The sequence below is a fragment of the Lissotriton vulgaris genome, chromosome 4_1 (assembly GCF_964263255.1).
Source record: "Lissotriton vulgaris chromosome 4_1, aLisVul1.2, whole genome shotgun sequence".
In the NCBI taxonomy this organism is placed as follows: Eukaryota; Metazoa; Chordata; class Amphibia; order Caudata; family Salamandridae; genus Lissotriton; species Lissotriton vulgaris.
Window position 1 is genome coordinate 1,671,841,468 of NC_141691.1, and position 20,536 is coordinate 1,671,862,003.

The window sequence follows — 20,536 nt, forward strand, 5'->3', positions numbered from 1 at the left end:
TTTGGTCTAGGAATGAAGACATGTGAAAACAATGTAATTTGTGACTGTGTACTCTAAAGTAAAAAAAAATGTCCCTTTTTCCAGCTAAGGGTGTTGTCTTGCTGCACTTTTTGGCACAACTGATGAAGGCTGGCTTTTTAACACGCACCATTTTTCTCCACACAGACAGAAGATGGACTTCTAACAACAAGATCAAGTTGAAACAAGGTGAGAGCTCGGCTCGACCACAAGAAATGTCTTCAATTAATCGTCAGCACTAACCACTTTTCCATTCTCAGTTAAACGTTTAGTTTTTTTATTATGACTTCATTTTAATAAATGTGTTTACTTTTAATAAAGCTTTTAAACTTAAATAGACTCTGTGTTTTTTGGTCCAGACTAGAGTGACTGAGCGAAAGGTTTTGCAATTTTTGCAAGCATGAGTCCGTGCCTCTGACACTTCTTGACTCTGACTCCGTACTCTTGAGCTACGTTGGATAATCATCATTGGGGATCAATCATCGATGAATTCGGGAGGTAAATGACTGTGCCACACTATGTAGTCAGTCAGTAAGGACATTGGGAGTTCAAAGTCTGTTATCACAGAGGTATGTGGAAACTCTTAAAGCGCCTATTATAATTGATAAGCAATGCACTATTTATTGTCCATAGTTGTTTCTGCAGAAGAATTGTCCCCTCAACAGTAGTGGTATGGATTGTCCCCCTATCCAAACCAAAAGGTAGTATCTTATTCTTTCTTGGTGGTCATTCACATTTTATAGTTGGGAATTTTCAAAGCAGATAGAACACTTCAAAAGACATTATGGACAATCCCAGAGGACTGCACTGCACTAAGTTGATAGAGCTATTGCTGACTAGAATGGGAGTTTCGCCAACCGTGCAATCTTAGTTAGCTACACAGACAGACTAATAAGAATAATCTAGTAATACCACAGGGAGTCATAGTAGAGGCAGGATAAGAATTTAGATACAGTCTACAAGAAGATCAAAGACGGTTTTGAAAAAATCAAATGAGGAACGCTAGGAAAAATAGGTACTAGTCAAAAATGAAAACTTACTGGGGCCAGCAAAGGAGCCCTCGCCTGCCCGATCCTGGCCCTGTTCAACAGCATCCGCCGCCTGCTGCTCCTGTGTCCCCTCGCCCCTGGGGGGAGCTGACGTACAACATGAAAGAAAGAACAGAAAACATGGATGATTGTTGCTTGTCAATGTCAACCAAATCAAACATTTCAAAACAACAATAACAAAATATTTCCGCGAAATTATATTGATTAGGGTTAGTTTTCATTGATTTGCGGACCTGCGACTTCGAAAGTCACGTAACTCACTAAACAAAGTACTGAAAGGTTCACCTAGGACTGGCAGGCAGCAGTCCGCAGGCAAGACGCAAAGTGACAGACAAACTCCATTGTGATTTCAGTCAGATCAGTGACAACACTAACAGTTGCCTGCTACATAACCAGTCATTTAAATAGTCAAACTATCAATCCACCGCCACTATTTTTCTTATTGTCAGGGGTACAAAGGAAGGGGCAGATTTAAGCCACTTGCACTCTTTTGCTCCGTTCTTGCGTGACTTTTGTGACGCAGCAGCTAAACAAAAGAGGCGCCATGGTGCGGCGTATAATATTATAACAACGTGACGCATTTGGGAGATGCATCCCGTTATAAAGCCCTGCGCCATCAGAGGGCGTTCCGGCGCAAGGGAGGGCATTCCTGCACTGGAACACATCCTAAAAGTGGCTGAGGGAAATCTACGAAATTTCAATCAGTCACCTTTAGGACAATGATGCGTCACACAAACCCTGCACCTGCTTGAAGCAGACGTACGGCTTGACCCAGCATTGGGGAGATAGGGTACCCCAGAGCATTGCTGGAGCTGCGCCATCGTTGCGACGCAACTCCAGCAGTAAAGCTTCGGTGACGTTTTGGGCCCATGGTGCGCCGCATTGCAAATACGGCGCACCATGTTTGGTGGTGGTAGCGGGCCGCACAATTACTGGCGCATCCCTGCTACTTTGCAGGGATGCGACGGTAATTGCAATTCTGCCCCTTAGGGGCATACTTACTTACGCGTTCTGGCGCATCTCCAGAGATGCGCCAGATCAAAGGCGTCACGCAAAACTACCCTTGCGACACGGCAGATGCGCCTCATTTACAATGCGGCGCGCCCTGGCGCAAGGGTAGTCACTTGCATGACGCATCTCGTCACGTAAGAGCGGCGCATCGCTGGAGTCACGTCGCCAACGCAATGCAACTCCAGTAATGCTCAGGGCCACCCAATACTTAACATGCTGTGTCAGTCCTTACGCCTGCTTCAAGCAGGCATAAGGAATTGAATTGACGTAGAAGCGTCGCAGAAGTGCCTGCGTTAAATCTTGTAGATTTCACGCAGGCACTTTTGCGAGGCGCACAGCCGCAGGACCGCCCACCCTGCATACTAGGAACTCACCCATTGTGGCGCAGGCCCATGGCTTTATAACGTGACGCATCTCCCTAGATGCGTTACGCTGTAAATGACTCGCAGGGATGCGCCACGTTTACGCCGCTGTTGCGTCACGCAAGGCAACGTAAACGTGGCGCAAGGGGCTTGTAAATGTAATCTGCCCCCTAGTGTCTAGCATTACGCAGTTCTGTAAAGTACACTCATACATAATTGTTACTCAGGCCAATGAGACCACAAAATAGAAAACAAATAAGCATAGTAGCAACGCCACTGAGAAGGAGTGCAGTGCACCTGAAATGCACAGAAGATTTTGAAATTTAATTTAACTACAATGTAATCGTCAGCAGCATTATTGGCTTGCTCCATGTAAAAAACAAATATTTGCAATACAACAACACAGAGCAGGAGAAAACATAGTAGTGAGTGATGAAATAGCTACTACTACTCACCAAGCCCGGGGATCTCCAAGCCGAGCTGGTCCAGCAGGTCGCGCTCCCTGTCCAGGACGTCCGTCCAGCGGTGGGTGACCTGGCTGTAGGTGCGCTGGACCCCGGAGAGTTGGGACATGGCCCAGCACACCTTCTGCCACCGCTTCCGGCGCTCCCGGATGTTGTAGCCGGCCGCGATCCTGCCGCCTCCCGCGATGGTCCTGGGCAGGCGGCGCTGGACGAAGTAGACCAGCGCGCCCACTTCCTCCGGGCTGAAGATCTCCCGTCGGGTCACCTGCTCCCCCCTCAATCACCCGCATGCTGTCCTGGCACGGGGTCCAGGACTCCTCCTCCCCGCCGCCGCTGCGTCCCTCAAGTGCCTGGGCAGCTTCACGGCGCCTGGCTTCACCATGGTCTGGGCAGGTAAGGTAGGAAGTAGAAAATTAAGAAGGAATAGGATAGGGAAGAAGAAAAGAAAAGAGTTTAAAAAGTAGTTTAAAAGTAAACAAAAATAGCAGAAAAGACAAAAATATACAGCTAGGAAAAGAGAGGGATAGATAAGAAGCAAAATCGTTCGAAAAAAAACTGAAAACAAGCAAAGGATGGCAAAGATAGCAAGAGGATAAACACCATGCCCAGACACAGGAAATGAATGAAAAACAAGATGGCCGCCCGTTCACGAGCGCGAAAGTAAGTTCGGACGCAATTTTCCTCGCCATCTCGTGCGAACTTGTACTCGCAATGCGCTTACCTCGCGAGATTATACATAGCGGGCGGAAACGGAAATACGTCACGCAAACAAAATGGCCGCGCCCGTACTCGACCTTGGGGTAAATTCGCGTGTTGCGCTGCAAGCGGCTCGCGAATACTGCAAAAAAACTCGCGAAATAACATGCTGCAAAAAAAATATAAAGCTCATTCGCACGAATTGGCGGCTTCCGCGGTCGGTTTCGCACGACGCCGAGCCTCGCAAATAGCGCGAAATTACCGAAAAACAATTTTTGCAAAAGCAAAACAAATGAGCAGGTGCAAAAGGTCAATCTCATGATTTGTAACGATTCCCTGTTGTGCTTCCTGAGGGGGCCCTCCAGAATTCGGTTGCCTGCTTGCAACCATTGTGTGACCCTGCTATGACCTTAACTGTATGCCACAAAGGTCCTGACTCCTGATTTACAGCTAAGGGAGCAGATAAGCAGGTGCCAGGCTGGAACTTCAAATTCAGTGACACATTAATTAGCCCCTAATTCATTATTGTCAGTTGGGGCAGGGCAGGTGTTGTTAATAAACTAACCCCAAATTAATTCATGTCAGTTGAAGCAGGGCAGGTGTGCTTGCTTTCCCCCCCCATCTTCTACAGTGATGATGAACCAGAGGGTGGCATTGATGTAACAGAGGGTGGCATGGGTCAAAGAGAGGGTGGCAGTGGTGAAACAGAGGGTGCTGGGAGGCTGTGATGATGAACCAGACGTAGAAACAACATAGTCGCGACCGTTGCGAGCCGATAAGTACGTTCGCAATTGCGAACTACTACCAAATCCTCGCGAACTGGCAGAAACACTTGCGAACACAAAAAAAAAATCCGCAAATTCGCGGGAATTCGCGGATTTTGCGGATTGCGAGTTCGCAAATTCGCAAAATTCGCAAACGTCAGATTCGCAAAATTCGCCCATACTTATTGTTGACTGGAAGCCAGTGGAGGTCCCACAGGTGGCTGTTGATGTGGATGCAGGCGAGATGTTGAGGATGAGTCTGGCAGAGGCGCTCTGAATGTTCTACAGTTTCTGAAAGAGTTTATGGGTGACTCCGGCATAGAGAGCATTGCCGTAGTCAAGTCTGGTGCTGATGAGTGCATGGGTAACCATCTTTCTGGACTCTGTGGGGATCCACTTGAAGATCGTTTGGTGCAGGCATAGCGTGTGGAAGCAGAATGAGATAACGTTGATCTGGCAATTCATGGTTGAGCAAGGAGTCCAGAATGATGCAGAGATTTTGTGCGTGGTCTGTGGGTGAGTTTTAAGTGCTGCAGGCCACCCGGAGCTGTCTCATGCAGGGGGTGGAGCCCAGGATGAGGAAATCTTCTTCTCTGAGTTTAGCTTAAGGCATCTGCAATTCATCCAGGTGGCAACCACGTTCATCCCATTGTAGAAGGCGTTCTTGTCAACTGTGGATACGTTGGTAAGGGAGAGAATCAGCTGGGTGTCATCAGCATAGGAGTTGCTGTTGAGTCCATGGTTCCTGATGATGGCTACGAGCGGAGTCATGTAGATGTTGAAGAGAGTGGGGCCCTAAGGCACTATGCAGCTGATCTCTGTGAGATCAGAGTGGAACCGTGGTAGTCAGACTTGCTGTATTTGGCCAGTAAGGAAGGAGCGGATCTATTCCAGGGCTTTGTCATGGATGACTGCTTTGTGGAGTCTTGTGCATAGGGTGCAGTGGGAGACAGTATTGAATGCGGCTGAGAGGTTCAGATGATTGAGCGCTGCAGTTTCACTTCTGTCGAGGAGGGTGTGGAAGTCGTCTGTGGCAGCAAGTAGGGCAGTCTTGGTGCTGTGGTTGCTTCAGAAGATGGATTGGGAGAGGTCCAGGATGTGCATCACTTTGATAAACTCGGAAAGTTGGGCTATGATGGCCTTCTCGATGACCTTGGCTGGGAAGGGGAGCAGAAAGATGAGTCTGAAGTTCTTGAGGTCTGTTGAGTCAGCACAGGGTTTCTTCAGCAAGGGGTTGATCTCTGCATGTTTGCAGTCTTCCAGGAAAGTGACAGAGTTGATGGAGCAGTTGATCCTGCAGCAGAGATCGGGGTGATGGAGGTTCCGGCTCTGTTGAAGATGTGGTGCGGACAGGGGTCCTAGGGTGCTCTGGAGTGGATGCTCTTCATGATCTTGAGGGTGTTGACAGCGGTGATGGGAATCCAGCTGAGCAAGGTCTGCTGCAGTCCAGTGTTAGGTGTGGTGGTTGCGGGTGTGGTGAGAGGGTTTTGTGTATCAAGACTGTCAAAGCTGTCGTAGATCTCCTTAATCTTGCGGTGAAATAAGGTGCTGAGGTTGTTGCAGAGGTCTTGGGAGGGTGGGATTTCTTCTGTTTGTGTGCTGGGGTTGGCAAATTCTTTGACCATGGTGAAGAGTTCTTTGCTATTGAGTGAGTTGGTGTTGATCCTTTCTTGTTGGGCCACTTTCTTTGTTGTTCTAATGAGGAGTTGGTGTTCGGTGACTGCAGGTTTTAAGGCTGAAAGGTCTTTTGGGATCTTTCTGCTCCTTCACTTCTTCTCAAGCCGTCTACAGATGCGTCTGTATTCATGAAGGGCAGGAGAGAGCCAGATGGCTTTCTTGGAGTGTCGGTTGCTTGGGGTTTTCTTGAGCAGAGCCAGTGTGTCGGTACATTTGGAGATCCATTGGTGGAGTTTGCGTGCTGAGGTATTAGCATCAAAGGATATCTGTGGTTGGGTTTTGCTAAGGGAGTTGATGAGCTATAATTCTGTGACTTTTGTTTCAACTCCTGCGAAGGTAGCAGTGAGCATGGTGGTGTACGGGGAGTTTGGTGAAGGAGAAATGGACGCAACGGTGGTCAGTCCAAAGGATCTTGGAGGTGTGGCTGAAGGTGATGTTGTCGCTGGTGGAGAAGATGGGGTTTAGCGTGTGTTCCCATCAAAGTCTTGTTAGTGATCAATATTATCATATGGTAATCCAAAAGTTGGAATGGTGCGTATCTATCCCCTGTCATTATGGGTGAGTAAAGAACTCTGAGATTTTTTGTTTAATGTTTAATTCAGTAGAATGTTTATACCCAATGCACTTACACCATTTTTATTTGTTGTAGGTGAACAATATACCATTTGACATGGAGGAATAGTAACACATATCCTTTATGGTTTGATTTATTCACAGTATTATGTAAGGTTTATATGTTGCACTTACGAGCAGTGGCAAAAACGATTTAGAACAGAGGCCCTGAAGAAAGCCTTAGGAGATTGTTCCCTTTTTGGCAGAAACATGTCGGCCCCTACGCAGTTATTTGTTAGAACTGTTTTTTTGCGCTGTTCTTGGTTTTAATCAGAAAGAGACTAACGGCCATTAAAGTTTGTTTGCTGTTTGTCCCCTTTTCTATTTTTAATATCACCACCACACTTACCTTTTGCACTGCACATATCCCATTTAGTGATCACATGTATGGTCTACTAGTGAATGCGGGTCGAAACCCTGTCCTAAATGTTGGTTATGGAAATTGTCTCAATGATCTAGAGACGCACCATTCCAACTTTTGGATTACCATATGATAATATTCATCACTAACAAGACTTTGATGGGAATCCATCTCTGGACATTGGGTCTCACCTACCATTACTGGTGGTTGTGTGTGTGTTGGGTTTGAGTACTTCTCTGTAGACTCCAAGGTATTGTAATCTGGCACTTAACTATTTGGCTTTTGAGTCTTATTGGTTTTGAGTACACTTTACTCTGTGACAGACCCCATGGTTTACTTGGTTTTTCATTTTGGCTCAATAGGGGATGATAACCTGGGCAGGTCTATAAACGTCCCTTAGACCCTCTAATTCCTGTGTTGTTATATATGTGGCTGCAGTTACAGCAGGAAAAAGGGCCCTCTGTGTCATGCGGCACTGCATGGGGGTAGGCGGTGTGGCGTCTAGTGTTGAGGGCATGGATGGTGCTGGATTCATAGCGGTAGATCAATCAATTAATCAATCAGGGATTTGTGAAGCTCTCTACTCCCCCGTGAGGGTCTCAAGGCGCTGGGGAGGGTGCAGCTCCGAGTCTTGAGGATCTTCCTAAAGGAGTGCAGAATGGGGAAGTGTCTGAAGTTGATCGGGAGCTCTTTCCAGGTCTTTGCCGTGATGTAGGAGAAGGCTCTTCCACCCGCTCTGGCTCTACAGATGCATGGAGTTTCCAAGAGGGCGAGGTCGGCAGAGCGGAGTTTTCTCTAGGGTACGTGGAAGGAGGCTCTTCCGTTGAGGTATTGGGGTCCGGTGTTGTGGAGGGATTTGGAGGCATTAGTGATAAGATTTAAGGTTACCCTCTTTTTGACAGGGAGCCAGTGGAGGTCTTGAAAGTGCTGGGCGATGTGTTTATGTCATTGGATGCTGAGGAAGAGTCTGGCCGGGGTGTTCTGGATGGTCTGGAGTTTGCGGAGCAGAAATGTGTTGATTCCAGCATAGAGGGCATTTCCGTAGTCCAGTCTGCTTGTTATGAGTGCGTGAGTGATGGTCTTTCTGAATTCAGGGGGATCCATTTGAAGGTCTTGCGAAGGATGCAAACGGTGTTGAAGCAGATGAAGGTGACAGCGTTGATCTGTTAGGTCATGGTGAGGGAGGATACGAGTATGCTGCTGAGGTTCCGTGCGTAGTCCATGGGAGTGGGAGGTTGCCAAAGGTGGTGGACACCAAGTGTTGTGCCATGCTGAGCGGGTGGGATCAAGGATGAGGACTTCTATCTTCACTGAGTAGAGCTTCAGACAGCTGCTGCTCATCCAGGATGAGATGTCTTTTATTCCTTCTTGGAAACTGATGGTGGTGTGGGGATCCTTAGTGAGGGAGAGGATGAGCTGGGTGTCGTTGGAGTAGGATACTATGCTGAGTCCATGTTGTCTGACGATGGCGTCGAGGGGGGCCATGTTGATGTTGAAGAGTCTGGGGCTGAGCTGGTGTCGTGGAGTCTGGCGGTGAGAGTGCTGTGGGAGATGGTGTTTAAAACCTAGTAAGATGAGGGCCGCGGTGTGGCCCTGGTTGAGGAGAGTGCGGATGTTGCCTGTGGCAGCGAGGAGGGTAGTCTTGGTGCTGTGGTTGCTGCGGAATCTGGATTGGGAAGGGTCGAGGAAGGAGTTGGCTTCGATGAAGTTCGTTAGGTGGATGTTGACGATCTTCTCAGTAACTTTGGCTGGGGAGAGAGACCGGTCGGTAGTTTTTGAGGTCCGTCTGGTCTGTGGAGGGCTTCTTGAGGAGGGGCTTGACTTCTACGTGTTTCCAGTCATCTAGACTGTGCCGGATTCGAAGGTGGCATTGATGGTGCGTCGTAGCTCAGGTGCTGTGGTGGCACCGGCTCTGTGGAAGTTTTGCGGTGGGCAGGGGTCCGTGGGGGCTCCTGAGTGAATGCTTTTCATGGTTGTGGTGGTGTGTTTATTGGTGACCGCGATTCAGGAGGAGATGGAAGGCTGGCTGTCGTTCCTGGAGGAAGGGGTGGTTTTGACATCTGGTGTCTGTTCGTTGAAGTTGCCTTAGAGGGATCTGATTTTCAGATGGAAGTAGGAGACAAGTTTGTTGCAGAGGTCCTGGGAGAGTGAGATGTCACTTGGGGGTTAGGTGAATTCCTGAATGATGCTGAAGAGTGCCTTTGTTATATGGCCATTAGGGTCATTGTCCACATTGCTAAGTTAGCATGAGCTTTGCTGCCATGATGCTGCTTTATTTTGCAAGACTCTGTTTATGACTTTCACATGAGAACTGTCTGCTTTTCACATTCTCTGCTACGTTCCTGGAGTTTAGTCTGACCATGATGAGCAAGGTCGATAAACAATGCCCCTTGTCAGTCCCTAGCACCTAGACAAAACACGCTAAACTCAGCTGCACTGCTGGAGACTCGTGCTTTGATAGTACGGGGGTGCATGTTGTTTTAACGCACAGTTGGAGAGCGCCCTTTCCATGGAGAAGAGCTATGCTGTTCCTATGACGTAAACCTTCAATCTAGGCTTTAAGGTATGCGTTCTGCTGACAAAGTCCAGAGATCTTCTTTTATATAATAAACTTCTTCCAGTCAAGGGGAGGGTGGTTAGGCCTTATAGTCCTTTTTCTCTGCCTTTAGATAATGACATCTCCCTTCACATTATATGGATTTGTAACAATGCTAATTGTTCTGAATTTATGCATTTCCTGCTGGCAGTGGCTCGTATACTGTATTATTGAGCACAATAGTTAAAATAAATATTTTAAACTATTACAGTGAATCTGCCAATTCTTATTGTGGACAAGTACGAGTGAGCGAGCGAAAGGGTATGTCTTGCTACCACAATTCCTGAGAGTGTCAGGAGTGTTGTATTTGGGTTGTCTAATCATTTGTAGCTTTGTGATATTGGAGAAGAACGAACACCCCTACACACCGAGGTCCTGTTTCCTGCGCATAGTTCTGTGTAGGTGCAGAATCCCCACAACACCTTCGAGTTGCTGGAGTTGGCGAGGATTATTTTCTGGATGAAGGTCTTTTGGGTGGATCTGATGCTTTGGTGGTATTCTGTCATGGCGTTTTTGTAGGTGGTCCGATCTTCTGAGGTTTTGCTGTTTCTCCATAATTTCTTGAGACATCTGCAGATGCGTATGGATTCCCCAGAGGTCGGTGATGAACCAGGTGGCTTTCATGGGGTGCTGTCTGTCAGGGTTGCAGAGGGGGGAAGCTTGTCTGCGTAGTTGGTGATCCAGCTGTGCCGTTCGTAGGCTGCAGAGTTGATATTGGTCCATGAGGGAGGGGGATCGTGGTTGAGGGTGGAGTTGAGGTGCTATTTGGTGACCTTGCTCCAGTTACTTCGCAGAGGGTGTGTTGCAGGTTTGTGAGCTGTGGCTTTGTCGAAAGAGAAATGTACGCAGTGGTTGTCCATCCAGGCGGTTTGCATGGTGTGCCTGAAGGGGATGTTGTTACCTCCTGCGAAGATGGGGTAGAGGGTGTGTACTGCCTTATGGATGGGGTGGTGATGAGCTGTTTCAGTCAGATGTAGGTAAGGTTGTCCAGGATGGCGGAGGGGTTGGAGTTGCTGAGGTTGACAAGGTGGAAGTTAAGGTCTCCGAGCAGTATGTAGACCATGGAGGTGATGGCGTGTCAGTGATGGTTGTGGTGAACGTGGTTCTTGGTTCGTGGTCCGGGGGTGTGTAGGCAAGGGTGCCACGTAGGTCATTCTGGGGCTGGTCTGGATCTGGAAATGGAGGTGTTCCATGGGGATGAGGAGTTGTTCGTTCTGGAGGTGGTGAGTCGGAGTGAGTTGTTGTGTGTGATGGCGAGTCCTCCTCCTGGGTGGTTGGGGTGGTCCTTCCTCTAGATCTTGTATCGGGGATGGCGGTGGCAATGTAGGGGCAGACGTGGCGTTGGCCAGTTTTCCATGAATAATGCATAATGCAACGTCTGGCAAGAGGGTGTCGAGGAGGTTCCAGATCTCTACTGTGTGTGCAGGGAGCGTACATTGAGGAGGATACACCTTAGGGCTTCTGGTGTGTTGGCATGCAGCAGGAGGGCCATGTCTGTGGCGGTGCGAAGGCTGGTGAAGGTTTGTTAGCAGTGCAGCAGGAGAACTGGCCGTGGGTGGTGTTCGGCATAGACAGCTGGCAGTTGTTGTTCCTTCTGTTGTTCCTTCTGGGATTGAGTGGATGGTCCGGGAACCAGGGTCCATGGCGCTGGCCGTGGTCCAGACATGGATGGGCACAGACGGGCTTGCCTTTGGCATGCCATTAAGTAGCATGAGGGGGAAGGTTGTACAGATGATAGGTGGGAAATTGGTGCTGGTGTGGGACTGGACCATGGGGGGTGCGCAGCGGTGGGGACCCGGCGAGGAAAAGGCACAAAAGTGAAGAACAGGAAAGAAATTGAACAGAAAAGATAAAAAGGTGAAATTTAAGGAAAAGTAGAGGTCAGAGGACAAAAAGGCAGAAACAGAGAGACAGAGGGCAGAGCATCGGCAAAGCAGAAATGCTGCCCACTGGAAGATGAGGCGTGGCGGCTGCCAGCTTATGGAGAAGGGCCTCGAACTCAGGACCTAGATGGGTCAGGGGGTAATTGTTACCAGGAGAAGCTGGGCGGTGAGGGAGGCTACTCGCTGACAAGTACAGTGAGTCCTCCTCTTACCCCTGTGCAATCATTAGTAATTAACAGCTTGTGGTCCTCTTTCAAGGCCTTAATAAGTTCCTGCTTCTTGAAACCCTTGTTTGCTGGAAGCCCCCTCTCCTTGTAGAATACCTAGAGCTCAGCCACAGTGTACCTCTACAGGTTGTTGTGCTCAAACTCCATGCTTGCAGGCAGAGTTAAAGGTGCAAAAGGTCAGGCAGAATGGAAGTGAATATGGGTAAAGCAAAAGAGGGAAATCAAAGAGAACTGAAAGAAAACTGACCCACACCAGTCCCATGCAAGGAGGCGAGGAATCTCGGTGTTTGGTTCGACTCTAAACTCACTTTCGAACCTCAGGTCAACCGTGTGATCGGCTCATGCTTTGGGACCCTCAAGACCCTGAGGAAGGTCTTGGAGTTCCTTCCCATCAAAGCTCGCCAAACACTTGTGCACGCCTTAGTCACCTCCAAAATGGACTATGGCAACTTGCTTTACTTGGGGACTCTCGAGAAGAACCTAAACCGTCTGCAGGTTTTACAAAATGCCGCAGCCCGGCTGGTCCTCAGACGGCCTAGAAGATCAGCCTCAAAATCCGCGCTTCAAGCACTACACTGGCTCCCGGTGAGAAACAGGGTGAAATTTAAAGCACTCTGCACGTGCCACCGGATCATCAACGGTAGGGCACCCCTCCCTTTGCACGATCTTCTGACACAATATGAGCCCGTGCGTTCCCTCAGATCATCTGGCACGCGTCGCCTGGCCATTCCTAAGGTGTCCAAAGCCAGGATGGGTGGCCGGTCCTTTAGGTACCTAGCAGCGTCTAGTTGGAATAAACTCCCTATAGCGCTCTGCCTGGAAACCTCAGAGCCCACCTTTAGAGCTAAACTGAAAACACTTCTCTACTCTCAATAGTGTTCCTCCCTCCCTTCTGCCTGCACTTGGGATCTCAGCGCGGGGACACGCCGTCGGCGTCACCATGCGCTCTACAAATCTCCCTATTCTTATTATTATTATTAATCCAGTATTGGGTTATCTGTATGGGATTTTAGTGTTACACAAAATTACTCAGTGGCACTTCACAAACACAGGAATTAGATCCTATTGCTGAACATCAATGTAAGAACTTGAGCTATTGGTTGAGGGAGGTGGAACCCCAAGTCAGGCAACATCCACAAGACTTGTCAGGGTTTTTTTTTTAAACCTTTATTTAAAGTTTCACAGAAATACGAATGACAAAAAAGTGGAAATAATACCAGGACATAATAAATTAAATATAACAAAACAATAAAAACATAATCAAGCAATAGCAGTGCAAAATTATATCGCGGAATGACATTAACAATCATGCAACGATACATATCCATGAAATATGAACAGAAATGACAAATCTCAAAATATAGTCCGAGAAAGTGAGTACCACGATATCTCAATATTGATTTATATCAAAGACATCCTACCAATCGGAAATCACTCCAATGACCCAATTACGCAGATTAAAATAAGGCTAACAGAAAAATAACAATGAAATATAGATGCAAACCCCGGTATCGCACTGCCCAAATGCAAAGATTGAAGGGGTTCAACCCACCCCAGTCGGAGTGATGCCGGATTGTGTCAGTGTCTCCTGGGCACCCCACTGTCGGAAAATGTAAGCACGATAGGGTACCCAAATATGAGTAGGTCTGGAGGTGGGGGGGAGTAGAGTGCAGAACTCCTCGCAGTTAGTATTACAAAATGCTAGACTGTTTAACCATGATCGGAGAGTGGGGGCCCTCCTACTACCCCAGAGCAGTGCTATTTCCCTCTTGGCCAACATAAAGCCAAGCGCGGCTAGGTTACAAACGTTACTGGGGAAATTTGCAACATATCCCAGCAGTGCAATTTCAGGGGTAGGCAGGAGTGGTGTAGAAAGTATATCCCCCAATGAAGAGTGAACGTCCAACCAGTATTAATGTATTTTGGGGCATGTCCAAGTTAAATGTGCGAAATATGCAAAAGGGGAAAGGCATTTCGGGCAGTGGTGAGGACGGGAGCCGTCTATTCTATGCACACGCGCTGGGGTATAATACATCCACCGGAGGAATTTAAACTGTAACAACTTATGCCGGCTATTCAAGGAGACACTCGTCATAGCCTTACAACAATATGTCCATTGCTCATCTGAAATAGGACCGCCCAGGTCCGTCTCCCATTCGGCCCTGAGTTTGAAGTCATCACGAGGTTTAAGTGCAACGCATTGCTTATATAACTTCGAAATCAGGTGTGTGCTGGTTGGGCTCTGTATCACCAAAGTAAGAGGGGGGACCTCCTCGGGGGTGAGAGGGAAGGAAGGGAAGCATGCCCTCAATGCTGAGCGAAGCCGGGCGAGGATAAATGCGTCCATAAAGGAGCGGTCAGAGAATCGGTCTTCCTCTGTCACAGAGAATACATGGCCCTCGGGGAAAAGATCTCCAAGGGTGTCAATGGAAAAAGTCTGCACGGTGTGTTGTACCAACCTCTCCTCCGTAATGGGAAGAAGGGAGGCATTGGGAAGGGGCAATCTCGGAGAATAAAGCACATTGAATCCTAAAAGCTTACGCAATTTAACCCAGGCCCAGCATGTGGTGGACACAGTTTGTATGTTGCGCGTGTCTCGAGGGAAGCCAGTGGGAAGAAGCATGAGAAGCTGTCTGGGGAGAACTAAATCCGCCTCCGGACGTAAATATGGAATTCGCGCGTCCGGGTGGAACCATAGGCACATTGGGCAAGTAAATAATACAAGTAGAAGTCTGGTACACCCAGCCCGCCCCTGTCAATCGGCATGGTCAAGACTTTCCAGCTGACACGGGGTGTGCGGGGTGTGCGGTCTCCCCAACCCAAGCGGAGCACAAGTGAACGTAGTTGTTTGAAGAAGGTGTTGGTTAGGGGAACCAGTATGTTATTAAAATAATATAAAAAGCGTGGAAGCACCACCATTTTGATATTTGCAACTCTCCCGGCCATGGAGAGGGGTAAACTGATCCAGCGGTCAATTTGTGTTTCCAACTTGGAGACTGCAGCGCCATAATTGAGGCGTATCATCGATGCAGTGTCTAGATGGATATGTATTCCTAAATATTTAACGGAGTCATAGCACCATTCTAGCGGAAACTCAAAAGACCAGGGAGTAGTGCTGGAGGTGAGTGGAAAAATGACAGATTTGCGCTTAATAATAGTTAGTCCTGAAAATGCACCGAAACGTATGATTTCCCGTATTAATGGGGACAGGTTACAGTGGGGTTGCCTAACGTATAGTATCATGTCATCTGCGTACATGGACAACAATAAAGGGCCAGTTCGAAACTGTAACCCATGCTGGAGATGGTTCTCTTGGAACTGCCGGGCCAATGGATCGAGAGCTAAAATAAACAAAAGCGCGGAAAGGGGCAACCCTGTCTGGTACCTCGCAAGAGAGGAAAGGGATCTGACAATACACCATTAAACGCAGTCGTGCGGAGGGCCCGGAATACAAGAGGGCTACAGTTGCAACAAAGCATTCCGGCATGCCCATACGGCGCATGACAGAGAGGAAGAAGGGCCATTCCAGTGAATCAAAGGCTTTCGCTGCATCCAATAAAATCGCCGCGGCTGGAGTAACGGGGTCAATACGGTGTAAGACCGTAAATAAGGTGCGGAGGTTGAGGGATGTGGATCTATGTGGAACGAAACCCGATTGCATGGGGGAGATGATGAATTCCATCAGAAGCGACAATCTGATTGCTATCACTTTGGCTAGAATTTTGTAGTCCGAGTTGAGTAGTGACAGCGGTCTATATGAACCACAAAGCAGGGGGTCTTCCCCGGGTTTAGGCAATAAAAGTATCACGCTTCATGAAAAATCGGGGGAAGGATGCCCACATCTAAGGCTTCCGCATATACCTCAACCAGGCGAGGTACCAGAATGTCTTTATATGTTTTATAAAAATCGGCAGAAAAGCCGTCTAGTCCGGGGGTCGAAGAACCGCGTAAGGCGTCAATGGCCTCTATGATGCTGTCTGCAGTGATAGGTACTAGAAGGAAATCCTGCATGTAACGCTCCAGATACAGAAGAGCCACCTCTGATAGATACTCTTCTTGGTCGGCCTGATTCCCGGAGAAGCGTGAGGTGTAAAGGGATTTGTAGTACGAGAGGAAGATCTCACAGACCGCTGGTGTAGACTGCACTAATGAGCCATCCGGACCCAACATGGAAATAATACAAGCTGGGCCTCGAGGAGGCCCCAGTGTGTTCACTAATAGGTGACCAGGACGATCGCCCTCTCCATAACGCCGTGCTACGCAGTGTTTAGTTAGAAAGTAAAGTTCTCTATCCGCCGCGTCACAGAATTTAATGGAAAGCGCTAAACGAGTGGAGGACAGGGCGTCCGAGGGGGCAGTTAGTAGTTCGCGGTCAGCTGCGGCAATATCCTCTTCAATCTTGTCTAAGGTGGAACGCAGGTCTCGGAGGATCCCCGCGTGTTTTGAAATTCATACCCCCCTGATATATGCCTTAAAGCCCTCCCACAGGACCGCCCATTTGTCAACGGAGCCAGTGTTCAAATCAAAGTAATCTTCGATAGCTTGTCTCACCTCTTCGGTGAAGACGGGGTCCAGTAATGCCCGTCCAGGGAAACGTCAGCACCTTTCATAACCCCCCTCTCTTGGGATAAATAGTTGTAGAGTAACCGGGCAGTGATCAGAAAGAGTGCGGGGGAGAGTGTGGACCGATCCAACAAGCCAACTATCACGGGAGAGACTAGCCAGTAATCCAGTCTGGTCCATGTGTTGTGGAACCCAGAGTAGTGAGTAAAAACAGGATCGTTAGAGTGTAAATGAGCCTCAACGTCCACAAGGGAATAGTGTGTGCAGATATCCCGGAGGGCCCGGCGGGAATGGGGTTTGGAGTCAGGAGTGGAATCAGTACTGTCTCTATCATGATCCATAAGTAGGTTAAAGTCCCCACCAATAATCAAGAGCCCGGTGTCAATCACAAGGAGGTGGGTAGAAAGTGATTGGTAAAAAGAGGGAATGTCAGTATTCAGGCCTAAGACACAGGCCAATGCCACCCTATGACCCAGCAGCTGACCAGTGACGATCAGAAAACGACCTTCAGGGTCACAGATTGTGGCAAAGTGTGCGAACTGGATGCGCGTATGTACCAGGGTAGCTACCTCTCTTGAATACGAGCTATAATAGGAGAAATACCTATGTGGGCCCCCGATGCCAGGCCACCAGCCGCGGTGCCCGCCAAATGAGTTTCCTGCATAAAAAGGACGTCTACCTCATGACGTGCCACATAGTTCAGGACTTGCCTCCGCTTCCTATTATTGTTCAGACCCCGCACATTCCATGTCAACAATGAAAGTCCGGAGGGACCGGACACATTTCCTAGCATAACCATATCAGCAATGTCTTATAAATGGAGTCAATGTATCGGCAAACCCTAGTACTCAAAAACCTCTGCACACTTTGCAGACTACAATGATCAACAAGAAAAAAATTAAAAAACATACAAAACTCCTCCCGCCCGCCACCCACCCTCTCCCTACCTAGAAAGAGGAAAACCCAAATACCGTTCCCACAAAAACAAACCATGGAGGTATTCACCATGGGGCATGGCAACACTACGCCAGTCGGGCAACTAGCATTCAGATAACTAAAACAGTAGAATGGTAAATATGCATTCAAACGAGCTACAACCACCAGTCATCTTATGAACCAAGGAATAGAGCAGAACAGTTATTCAGCCACTCCCGGACTGGGAAAAAAGGTCCACACTGGATTGCGAGGAGTGCTGAGGAGGGGAGTGTGGTCGAGAGCCACCGGGTGAACCACTTTTGTTATGCTTGAAATTGCGGAAGAATTCCTGTGCGGCTTGTTGAGTGTCAAAAATTCTAGATTTGCCATCAATGTCCACTCTCAATCGGGCCAGGTAAAGCATACCATAACGGAGTCCCAGATTTCTCAGCATGGCCTTGACGCTCTGATATTTCCGTCTAGCTTCCTGCACCATGAACGTAAAGTCTGGGAAGAAGGACAGGCTGTTGCCCTGCCATTGGATGCTACCCTTCTCACGGGCCGCACGGATCGCGAAAGTTCATAAGCCTTACAATAATCGGTCTAGGGGGCAGGCCCGGTTTAGTGCGAGGTTCCAGGGACCGATGTGCTCTTTCAACCACAAAGCCCTAGGTAAAGGTTTCCCTTCCAAAAAGGTCCGACAGGAGTTGTTCCACAAATGTGTCCAGTCGACCAGTGTGCGTCGTCTCCGGAACGCCAAGAAGGCGTATGTTGTTGCGGTGTCCCCTTCCTCCAAATCTTCGTTCTTCACCGCCACGTCTTTAAGGATCTTCTCGACTCTCTCCAGCCATTTCAGGGTAGAAAAGGCGCCTTCTTCGAGGTCAGAAACCCTGGTAAACATCCAGCCTGCGGTTGTGACCCTGAATGTTCGCGTTCATGTTGGCCAATTTTTGATCGAGGTCTTCAAAGCGGGCGTCCAGGGCCTTAAAGCCTGATCTCATTTTGGCTATCATGGTGGCTGCCAGTGAGTTCGAGTCAGACACCTCCGCAGGAGGAGCCGCCGCAGTGTCCGAGATCGCAGCAGGGTCCTACGAGACATCTGTGGGCTTATCAAATTGGAGTTTAGGCTGTCTCGGGTCTTTTTTAACCATTGCGGATAATGAGCAGGTGCTCAAGAAGAGCGACGCGGTCTGTGGTGAGGAGAAGTAGAGATGAGGTGGACAAATGGGGCTCTGTCGAGCCCTCGGGTTACAGGGAGGATGTAGATAGGCAGTCCCGGACTCGATCGTGTGGATCCGCCTTCATCCCAGGGCGCCAAGTGCTCCAGGCCCAGCCTAGGTGCCACCAGGGTAGGGAGGACTTTAAGTGCTGTACAGCGCCAAGTGGAGTTATTACGCCAGTGAGGGACCTCAATGGGATGGTAGGTGCAGGTCCACTGCGACTGACCGCAGTCAGGATACCAGCAGGTGCTGATGTGTTGATAAAGAGAAGCCCACAGTTGGCCCCCTTTAGGGGCAGATGGAAAGACAGGCAGGAGGGCACCGACTGCACCGCTGGGCGAGCCAGATGCCCAGTCTCTGCCAAGGGAGGGGCCAGGAGGAGGGCGAGAAACGGAGCCTAAGCCCCCCCGGTCCAAGAGCGCCCCCCCGGCGTCAAATGGGGGGGGGAAAAGCGCAATCACCCAGCCCCACCGGCCCACCGCCACCTCCCAGCACCCCGCCCCCCCAGGGAGTCAAGCCCGCACCACACGCACTCCAGGCCGGCCCCCAAACCTACTGTGGGTCCCGGCGCCGAAAGGACGATGCAGGCCCGTAGGCCGACACCACCACAGCAGTCGCGTGGGCCCAGCAGGGGGGGCCTTACGGGAGACAGGGCGCAGGGACAAACCCTCGAGCATCGAAGGGCAGTGCGTTGCTCGCGGGCGTGCAGAGCAGCGGGCGATGGCTTACCCCGGCTTCGGCGGCACCAGTGCGATGAAGCTGCGCCTCAGTGCAGGTCCGACTTCGTTATTCTCGAGCGCCGTCCCCAGAAGTGCTGCAGTCGCTCCAAACCGACATTCTCCTGTAGCCAAGTTTCGGGGCATAAGGGGAAAAGTTTTCCGTGTGGTTCCGCTCGCTAAACGCCATGGAAGGGCCGCTGGAAATGCCCGACCGGCGGAGCTCTATTCGGATGCGGCCATCTTGGTCGCTCCCGTAGCCACGCCCCCCAAGACTTGTCAGGGTTAACTACGAAAATCACTAAACCAAACCTCTGGTATCTTGGCAAAAAGTAGTCAGGCTTACCTTAGAGGCAATGTGTAAAGTAGTTTTGCAGCACACATACAGTAATAAAGTAAAACATACCATAAGGAAAATCCCAGACCATTTTAGAAAAATAGAGTAAAATGTAATAAATTATTTGATACCTGTGACGGGGTGGGTCGTACGTCCGAGGGACAAACCCAAGAGTTGGACTGGTGGACAGTGGCCCCGCTTTTACCTGCTTCTGTCCCCTCTCTGTAGCAGCCCGATCCATACCCACAAGAGGACTGGCCTGTAAAAGAGGACACACACCGTTGGAGTCATGAGGAGTTGGAGGAACCTGGTAACTTTAAATGGGAGGATACATTTGACGAGTCCCCGCCCCTAGCCAGCGTCACTACACGGACCTAGTCAAAAGGAGGAGGAACCCCGGAAGCAACGAACAGCATTTCCCCGGAGGAGAGAGTGGTACATTGCGAAGGGAAGAGTTGGAGAAGATCGAGCGGAGAGGAGAAGGACGAGACGGACCCGAATCCGAAGAACAGAGGGGACCTGGAGAAGCCAGGAGGCCAACGACTTCACGAGTCGCCCCGCCACCCTCCCGCGGGTACGGGGCAAAGTAGCGGGTTGGGTGGGAAGACGAGCCCAACCTACGGAGTAGCCTCTACATAGTTGTAAAGCCCCGTGTGCAGTCTCGCAAGCCTCCCCTTCCCTTCTCACGAGCACTAAAGAACCCCCACGTATCGAAGGCTGTGTGTCACTTGTGCACTTGGTTTCCCTCACTCCCCTGAATTCGCCAGAGTCCAAAGCCTTATCTAACCCGACCCTATCTCTTGCCCTTCTCTCCCGGTTGCCAAGCCTGATGGAGGACGGACCTACCCATACGACAACCTGGATCCTCTACGGAGAACAACCTTAGTTCCGGCAGCCTTTGCTCGAGAACGAATAACCAGCAGAAGGAGGAAGTCCTACATAAAAATAAAACCGTCTTTAAAATCTCTACTGAAAGTCTCAGACTCAGTCACTTCGGTCCCGGCCACCCCAGTACAATACACAAAAAACAAAAATCCAATCAGTAGAACTGGAGAAATGCAGTTT